At 36.5% G+C, this 10141-nt stretch overlaps 2 long non-coding RNA genes across 2 annotated transcripts; both read right to left on the bottom strand.

The window, feature by feature from the left end:
• Positions 1-435: 435 nt before the first annotated feature.
• LOC139193738 (uncharacterized) lies at positions 436-1770 on the bottom strand. The gene is made up of 3 exons (XR_011578193.1): positions 1699-1770; positions 1399-1457; positions 436-565 (listed from the first exon to the last, which is right to left on the bottom strand). It is a non-coding gene; the product is annotated as an uncharacterized lncRNA (long non-coding RNA).
• A 2869-nt stretch (positions 1771-4639) lies between these two features.
• Positions 4640-8950, bottom strand: LOC139193526 (uncharacterized). The gene is made up of 2 exons (XR_011577725.1): positions 8753-8950; positions 4640-4818 (listed from the first exon to the last, which is right to left on the bottom strand). It is a non-coding gene; the product is annotated as an uncharacterized lncRNA (long non-coding RNA).
• Between the last annotated feature and the right edge of the window lie 1191 nt (positions 8951-10141).

The following is a 10141-nucleotide window of genomic DNA, read 5'->3' as shown; positions in this document are numbered from 1 at the left end:
AATATGTTCCTTAAGCAATCAGGACAACTTTATAAGGCATTTAGAAGCGGTTTTACGGTTTATTGAGCAATAAATATATGTTTAGTATAATATTTAAGCCGAACACTAAGAAAATAAGGGGAAAAATATATTAGCGAGGCCCAAAACATTGTCAAATGGGATTCTACCCTCAATAATATCTACGAAAAGTCTTACCTTAATTTTCAAAAGTTCATGGTGAGGCAAAGATGAAAAGAAATAGATTGAACGGTGATTTATGTACGGATTTGCAAAACCAACTAAAAACCATGAGTGTTAATCCACTTTTTTTGTTAAAAATTTAAATTTTTTATTTTCGCAAAATATTTTTCTCAAGCATTAAGGACAACATTATAAGTGACACACCCCGTCCCGAAGGAGGGCATGCTGGCCGTCACGTGAGAGTGACGTAACCATTTGCACAGTACGGAAGCTTTAATTATACAATTTATAAGTTGATACACCCGAAGGTGAGTCCTAATTTTGTTCAATCTGTCAGAACACCGTCGAATTCCTCGTAGTCACCACACCTTTGTGATTCCTGAACCTGGAGGGGCGCAAAATCAAAATTGAGTGGGTCAGTAAAACAATTCTTTTCCAAATCCAAACATTTCTCAAAACGTTGTAACCCCTCTCCGTAAAACCTGTATACTTTCCCAGAAATGTAAAATATAAATATACATATATATTCTCAAACTTCATTTTTACTATCTCAACATTTTTCTTTATCAATCATGCCATGCCATGTCTAATTCAACAGTTAAGTATGGATGCATCAACAATAATCATATCAGGTGCAAGAAAGTAATCAACCGGAGGCCCTCTAATAGCCATGTACGGTTGAACCTAGAGCTCAAAATCTATCACTCTCACTCTGCCGGAGTCACCTCTGTGACCTGTCCGGCCTTCTGCACACAAGTTACGCTCTAGTGCTTTCTCATCAATCATCTGTGCACATAATCTAAGGTCACCCACCAGTCGAAATCTCACTAACACTCTTCGACTGGCCCGTCGCACCCACTCCGCGTGGACTGTGCGACCAGCATCTACTTGGATCCAAGGCGAGCGTGCGATGCGGTGAATACTATAAGCACTAAACCATGGTGCAGGATTTGAGCTCAATATACATTAACATCATCATATCAGTATTTAAATACTCACCTGATACTCACCTGTGCGTCCGCCGCACCATTCATTCATATGCATCATATCTCAATTTCATACTTTTCATATCATTTCATGCATGGCAATTCGATTCACATTTCTATATACTTTTCATATAATTTTATACATTGCATTTAAAGCATACTTTCATTCAATTTCAATTTCTGGGAAAACGTCAAGTATATATATATACGGAAAACAAAACTGCCCACTCACCTGGAGTTCGCCCTACAACTCCCTAGCACAATACGCCAAGGCGTCATGACGATCGGCGCCTAAAACAATAATTAATTCCAACCTCAGAATTCATATCGATAGAATATATAACTTATATAAAATACGTCACTACGTAGTTCAATCCGGAAGATCCACCACTCAGATTTTAAATCCATAACTTCCAGAGGTCCACAATATATCTCTAGGATAACATCCTAAAATTTCATTACCATCCAACGGTCGGATCTCCGTCAATTTCCAAAACTAAGTGACGGTTAACATTTTATTTTATGAACTTACAACTCCAATTCCGGAAGATCCGTAACTCGGATTCCCAATCCGTAAGTTCCAATAATCCTCAAACATTACGTATTGCAACGTATTAAAGTTTGGTAACGATCCAACGGTCGGATCATCAATTCACATTTTCACCTAATGCGAAAACTATAAAACGTTATTCGAACACCTAACCAACAATCCTTAATAACTTTCTCATACGGTGCTCAATTTGGGTATATGAATATACCACAGTGATCTACTCGACGTCACGGACGTCGACATATTTTTAAAATAATTTTTTTACTGTAGAACGCGCCTCCACGCGCCAAGGAAGGCACGGGTCCACGCGCACCTTCTTCCTCGCGGGTTCGCCAGACTGGTTTTTCCGGTGGCCGGAAAACTGGGGAATTTTCAAATGCTTCGTTCTCCTTCGTTTCTCAACCATTTTCTTCGTATAATATATCAATTTAAAGCCCTCAACATGTAGAATCACAATATACTACTTTTAAGCTTCAAAAACAACTAAATCTCACCGGAAAAATCCAAGAAAAACCGGCCAAACTTAACCCTCGTGATCCCGACGTCCAAATCCTTCCAACGAAGCACTCCGAGCTTCCTTGGGACCTCACTAAGCTCACTATGAGCTTGGATTGTCCTAAAAATCAACCAATTCAAAGCTCATGAACAGTACACATTCACGGCAACTTTAGAAACTAGGGTTTTCGAAGTGAAACTTACCTTAAACTGGTACCTACGTGATCGTGGAGTCCTCAGGAGTGCAATGGTGGTTTTAAATCCGGCGTTGGTAATAGTTTTAGGTGTTTTTGATGGTTGCCCGTGTGTTCGAGAGGGTGAGAGAGAGAGAGTGAGGTCTGAGGAAGAGAAAGAGAGTATGAAGGACAGTATACGGGAAATGGGGAGGGAAATAAGGAATGGGGATCCCACGTGGTCCTTTTCCAATCCCCAACTCTAAACCACAAAAGTTTAACCTAAAAATCTAAGTTCCATCCTTATTAAATTCCATTTTATTTTCAAAACTTAGGAACCTAGATAATTATCAACTTGAGCTTCACATACTTAGTATTTCTTAAGGGCAATTTCGTCCATTCACAGCCACGAATGTAATATTTTGGAACGGGCTGTGACAATAAGGCATTGCGGTTTTAAAATTTATTGAGCAATAAATTTATATTTTTTTATAATATTTAAGCCAAAAATTAAGAAAATATGTGAAAAATATAGTAGCAAGGTCCAAAACATTGTCAAATGAGATTCTGCCCTCAAGAATATCAACAGAAAGTCTTACCTTAATTTTGAAAACATCACAGTGAGGCGAAGGTGGAAATAAATAGATTGATCAATGATTTATGTACTGTTTGCAAAATTGACTAAAAACAGTGAGTGTTAACCCACGTTTTTTGTTAAAAATTCAAATTTTAAAATTTTCTAAAATATTTTCCATCAGCATTAAGAAAACATTATAAGACATTAGAAATCGGTTTTATGATTTATTGAGTAATAAATGTATATTTAGCAGAATATTTAAACCGAAAATAAAGAAAATATGTGAAAAATATAGTAATGAGGCCTAAAACATTGTTAAAATAGGGTTCCACCCTCTAAAAAATCAATGGAAAGTCATACCTTGATTTTTTAAATTTCACAATGAGGCGAAGGTGAAAAGAAAAAGATTGAACGAAGATCCATGCACGAACTTGCAAAATGATTAGAAACTATGAGTGTTAACCCACTTTTCTTGTTAAAAATTCAATTTTTTTATTTTTGCAAAATATTTTCCTTGAGCTTTAAGGACAACTTTATAAGGCATTTAGAAGCGGTTTTACAATTTATTGAGCAATAAATATGTAAGATCCCACATCGCCCAGGGGAGTGATCATTATATGTATATTCTCATCCCTACCTAGCATAAGGCATTTTGGGAGCTCACTGGCTTTGGGTTCTATCGGAACTTCGAAGTTAAGCGAGTAGCGCGTGAGAGAAATCCCATGATGGGTGACCCACTAGGAAGTTCTCATGTGAGTTCCCAGAAATAAAACAGTGAGGGCGTGGTCGGGGCCCAAAGCGGACAATATCGTTGTCACGCCCCGGACCCAGGGTAAGTGGAAAAATAACTCCAAATCTGAAACGCGAACTAAAAACTAAGTAAATAAAATAAAACTGGAATAAATGAGTGTGAATTTCATATAAAAAGAAATCGAGAATTCTTTACAAGGCTAAATAAATAAATACAAATTCTAACCTCACTTCTATTTCGTCTCATCCCGTCTACCCTTTTGATAGTTTAGTTACTAAACTTGCATAACAATAGAGGGGTGAGCTTCAACAGCTCAGTAGGGACATAACCTTACCACAGTAGATTGACAATATTAAATTAAGTATCATGACATCTTATAATCAGTATCAAATCATCATCGATAACAATGCATGAGTGCAATGCAATACTCTTCATCTCTACCCGTTAATTCATATAATAAAACACGCGGACCTGCACATCCCATACCGTGCATTTTACCTCTGCAATAGTGGTTCGAATGTTCTAATATACAAATTAACCCCCTATAACTCAATCATCCCAATTTCCCTTTTTGTTAGTCATCTTGCCTAAACTCTTTGTCGCCAGTCCCGAATTACCCTTAAAGAATATGTGCACTGTGGGCTTGCCTGAGACTTGGTATCTGCTAAGAGTTTGGCTCAACTACACAAAAGATCCTTTCCAACTACCCTCATTTTCAGAATTCCTTCCTCAACACCGAAACTCCAACCACATGACCAATTATGAATGATTCACAAATACTTTCATTTATCATTCACATATACCACAATATATTCTCAACCAACAAAATTTCATCAATAATTCCATAACAAAAAAACAAGTAAACACACAAGGGCAATATTTATCCAATTAGCAAGCCATATCACATTAATTGACCAAGAAGATCGATAAGAATAATATAATGCTTCATGAAATTTAATAAAACCAATCTCTGTAAAGATTTGCCGTATTTCCCCTACCTGGAGTCCTAAGCTAGTCATACTAGAACTTAGCTCCATGTGCCAACCAACCACACCGGTCATACCTTGTGGAATTCGATGTTCTCTTCTTATTTTCCACATTCATTTCTGCATTCAATAACCAAAGAACAAAACCAGAATCCTGAATTAACAATAGTGAGAGCACTTTAGCCAAACAAATCTCAATAACTGTATTTCTCATATTAGTGTCCCTGATCTCTCTATTTTCCTTGTCTTTCTTCCTAATACCCATTCCATTTATCTACATATCCAAAACATTCTGTTCCATCTTGTTTTATAATACAAATATGTAGGAAAACTTTCCATTCTCTTCCTTCCTTATCGCACAACCCTAAAATATACAGAACCCAACATTATTGGTATTTGACAGAGGCGAAGCTACGTAGGAGCGAAGGGGGGTGTTCGCCCCTTCGCTCGCCGGAAAACAAAGGCAGGAGCGACGCTTGAACCCCTCTCGTTCGGCCGGAAACTGGGGAGCACCGGGTTCTGAATTCTGAAACCAGAAACAGAGTAGCTCTCGGGGAAGATGATGGGAGGGATTTTTTTTTAATTTTAAAATCCAGGCCAAAACGACGTCGTTTTGGGCCTGGTAAAAAAAAAATAAAAAATTTGGTAAACGAGTACGACGTCGTTTTGGTTGAATGAAAAAAAAAATATATATAAACAGGGGACCACTGGTCCCCATCCCCATCATCTGAATCCCTATTTCAAATTAAAAACCTTCACCCTTTTCCCCATATCCCATCCCGTCAGACGTCATTCCCGCCCCCCCACCCCACCTTTTCCCCCCTTTTCCCTCCCCCACACGACAAAACCTTCACTTTCCATTCCATTGGTTGTTGGCCTCCTCCAAGACCAGACATATCAGTCTAACTGCAAGCACTGTGCACTGTGCACAGCCACTCCAAATTCCAATTAAGGTAAAAATTTTAATTTATTTCAAACCCTAATTGATTATTGAATATAAAATTTTGTTTAATTGATGTAGGATTATAGGGTTATATATTATATGGTTATTGATTATAGATTATTCATATGAATACTATGATTATTGATTTTTTTTGAAGTACATAAAAGAGGATTGATATATTATATATACATTAACATAATGAACCCCAATTCAACTAACTAAAACCCTCATTCAAATGCATTGTTGGTACTTATTAATTACATTCGTAGTCTACATACTCTACTGTAGAATAAAAATTGATTATTCATATGATATGATTGTTGGTACTGATTAATTAAATTCGTAGTCTACTCTAGGACTAAGAGTCTAAGATATATTTGTTTTTCTTTCGTTATACAGTTACGTAATGGAACGATATTATAAGAAACAGTGCTTAAATCCTTCTCCAAATATTCCGGATAGTCCTCCTCTTCCTTCAAATATTCCAGGTAGTCCTCCTCCTCCTTCTAGTATTCCGAGTAGTGCACAACAAAGTGAGATTACTGAGTTGGATGAAATATTAGCTAATCTTCCGGCAGACCCTGGACTGAGACGTCGAATGCTTGATTATCCACTCAATTGTCGTGAAGCAATTCGTAGATACTACCTTCAAAATGAACCTTGTCAACCGAAGTCTCACATCATGCCAAGGAAAGCTAGCGACAATCGATGTTTTATTACAGGTTGGTTTGATAATTTTAAGTGGTTGGAGTATAGTATAGTAAAAGATGCTGCATTTTGCCGTTATTGCTATCTTTTTAAATGTGATTTTGATAAAGCGGGTGGTAGTGAAAGTGATGTCTTCACTACAAAAGGGTTTACAAATTGGAGGAAAGGACCCGAAAATTTTCGAGTCCACGAGGGAGGTGTTGGAAGTCTTCATAATAAAGCTATGCAACAAGCTAAAGACTTGATGACACAAAAACAACACATTGAAACATTTGTGATCAAGCAAACTGATGAAGCTCGCGTTAATTATCACACTTTACTGAGTGGAGCACTTGATTGCACAAGATGGTTGTTGCGACAAGGTTTGGCTTTTCGTGGGCACGATGAATCTTTGAAATCGAGCAATAGGGGTAATTACATAGAGCTTATGCAATTTCTTGCCGATCATAATGAGAAAGTTAGAAATGTTGTGTTTGAGAATGCTCCCAAGATTCTCAAGTATACTTCTTCCGATATTCAAAAGGATCTTGTTCGTGCTTGTGCTATTGAAACTATTAATGCAATCACTAAAGATATGGAAGGTACATTTTTTTCTCTTTTGGTTGATGGATCACGTGATGCTTCCAATAAAGAGCAAATGGCGGTGGTATTGCGTTATGTGAACAAAAAAGGAGAAGCAATTGAAAAGTTTTTGGGTGTTCAACATGTCTCCTCTACAACTAGTAGCTCACTTGAAGAGGCTATTGAGAGATTGTTTGCTACAACAAATTTGAGTATGTCCAAGTTACGAGGACAAGGCTATGATGGAGCTAGTAATATGAGAGGTGAGTTAAATGGTCTTAAAGCAAAGATTTTGAACAAATATCCTCAAGCATTTTATATTCATTGTTTTGCACACCAACTCCAACTAGCTCTTGTATTTGTGGCAAAGGAAAATGAGGATGTTGCCAATTTCTTCATCAATGCTAATAGATTGGTGAATCTTATTGGATCTTCGTGCAAGCGTCGTGATGCATTGAGAGAGAAACAACAAGAACAAATTCAAAAAGCTCTTCATCTTGGTAATCTTGAAACGGGTAAAGGGTTAAATCAAGAAAGTAGCCTCATGCGTCCATGTGATACACGGTGGAACTTGCATGATGGTACTATAGTTAGTATTATTGTTATGTTTGAAGCCGTGGTGGAGGTGGTTGAATGGATTAAAAGTGATCGCAACCAAGATAATCTCGGTGAAGCTACTGGGTTATTCAAAGACATACAAACTTTTGATTTTGTGTTTCACCTTTTCTTGATGAGACTTATATTGGGAATTACAAATGAGTTATCACAAGCATTGCAAAAGAAAGATCAAGATATTGTGAATGCGATGGCGTTAGTGGAAGTATGCAAGCAAAGACTACAATCCTTAAGAGATGATGACTTTGGGGACTTGTTGCATGATGTAGAAAAGTTTTGTGAGGAGCATGATATTGTCATTCCTAACATGGAGGATTTGCATTTCGTACCTGGAAAATCAAGGCGTAAAGCTCCAAAAATCACAAACTTCCATTACTATCGTGTAGACCTCTATTTTCAAGTCCTTGATATGCAACTAAAGGAATTGAATGATCGCTTCAATGAGGTAAACACCGAGTTGCTTCTTTGTATGGCATGTTTGAGTCCAGTGAATAATTTTGCATCTTTTGACAAAGAAAAAATTGTTTGTTTAGCCCAACTTTATCCTCAAGATTTTGATCGTATGGACCTCATGAATCTTCCAATTCAACTTGACAATTACATTCAAGATATGAAGATGCATAGTGAGTTTTCATCATTGAGAGGAATCAGTGATCTTGCAAAAGAGTTAGTGAAGACTGGGAGGTGTGAAAGTTATATGTTAGTGTATAAGCTTCTTACATTGGCTTTGGTGTTACCGGTTGCAACCGCTTCGGTGGAGAGAGCTTTTTCTGCTATGAAGATTGTGAAAACACCATTGCGTAATAAAATGGGAGATCAATGGTTGAGTGATAGCATGGTTGTTTACATTGAGAGAGATGTATTTGCTTTTATTGATAATGAGCCTATTATGCGACGTTTTCATGACATGAAACCTCGTCGACAACAATTGTAATTTGTTTTTATTGATTAATTATGGAAGACATTATTATATACAAAGATTTAGTTGTTGCTATTTTTTTTTAACCTTGCACTGTTTTAAATTCGCTCCTCCCCTCGAGAAATCCTGGCTTCGCCACTGGTATTTGAACCCACCTACGGTACAGTATACCATAACAGCCATAAACCCTATATACTTAAAGCTAAATCTCTTTATATGTGATCAAAATAAGAATCTGCTCAAAAACTAATTTGAATAACAGTGAGTAATCTAAGAATAAGAAGGATATAAAATATAGAGATCATTACCTCCATACATAACATGCGATTGGTTAACACCACAAGCCTTCTGTCAGTGTGTAGCTTCTTATTCCTTTCTCTTATACATATATAAACTTCTTGCTACTTCTACTTTACTCTCTCTCTCTCTCTCTACATATATATATATATATATATATATATAAAATATGTACACACTACGTGAGCTCCAGAGCATGCGTTGCATGCGAGCTCGGGCAGGAAAACAAATGGAGCTTAGCTCCTATTTATAGGGGCATAAAGGCGGCATATTTGCCACCAGCTTAACCTTAGTCACTATGTAAAGTGACACCTATCAACTACGTGGCCAACTCAAGTGACTTGCATGGGGGCTAATTGGTTTGCATAATTATAAATTGGACACCTAGTCAAATAGGTGGCTGTGTAGCTTAGTTACAAAACCAACCATACAGAAGGTGGAGATGTGAATATATTGTCCTTATCCTAGAGTAGAAAACATATGATCGATGGTGACCAAATAAAACAATTCAAAAAATATATATTTAATGGATTTAAAGTGACAATCTAAATTTTTAGTAAAATTCCCACGAGCTAAATAAATAACTTAAGACTTACTTAAAAAGAAATACAGGTTCTCACAATCGTGCTATGGTGGTGGAGCGGGCCCGGGATGCGGTGAAATGGGATTCTACCCTCAAGAATATATATTGAAAGTCTTACCTTAATTTTCAAAACTTCACGGTGACGTGAAGGTGAAAAGAAATAGATTGAACGATGATTTATGTACGGATTTGCAAAACCAACTAAATACCATGAGTATTAACCCACTTTTTTTGTTAAAAATTCAAATTTTTTATTTTTGCGAAATATTTTCCTTGAGCATTAAGGACAACTTTATAAGGCATTTAGAAGTGGTTTTACAGTTTATTGAGAAATAAATGTATGTTTTGTATAATATATAAGCCGAAAACAAAGAAAATGAGTGAAAATGTATGGTAGCAAGGCCCAAAACATTGTCAAATGAGATTCTACCCTCAATAATATCAACAGAAAGTCTTACCTTAATTTTCAAAACATCACGGTGTGGTGAAGGTGGAAATAAATAGATTGATCGATGATTTATGTACGAATTTGTTAAACCGACTAAAAACTGTGAGTGTTAACCCACGTTTTTTGTTAAAAATTTAAATTTTTTATTTTCTCGAAATATTTTTCTTGAGCTTTAAGGAAAACTTTATAAGGCATTTAGAAGTGGTTTTACGGTTTATTGAGCAATAAATGTATATTTAGAATAATATTTAAGCCGGAAACTAAGAAAATAAGTGAAAATTTTAGTAGTGAGGACCAAAACATTGTTAAAAACATAAAATGGGTCCACCCTCAAGAATATCAACGGTGAGGCGATGGTGAAAAGAAACG

Source organism: Malus domestica, chromosome 17 (assembly GCF_042453785.1).
Source record: "Malus domestica chromosome 17, GDT2T_hap1".
Lineage (NCBI taxonomy): Eukaryota > Viridiplantae > Streptophyta > Magnoliopsida > Rosales > Rosaceae > Malus > Malus domestica.
The sequence above is the reverse complement of the archived record's forward strand: the minus strand, read 5'-3'. Positions and strand labels throughout refer to the sequence as shown.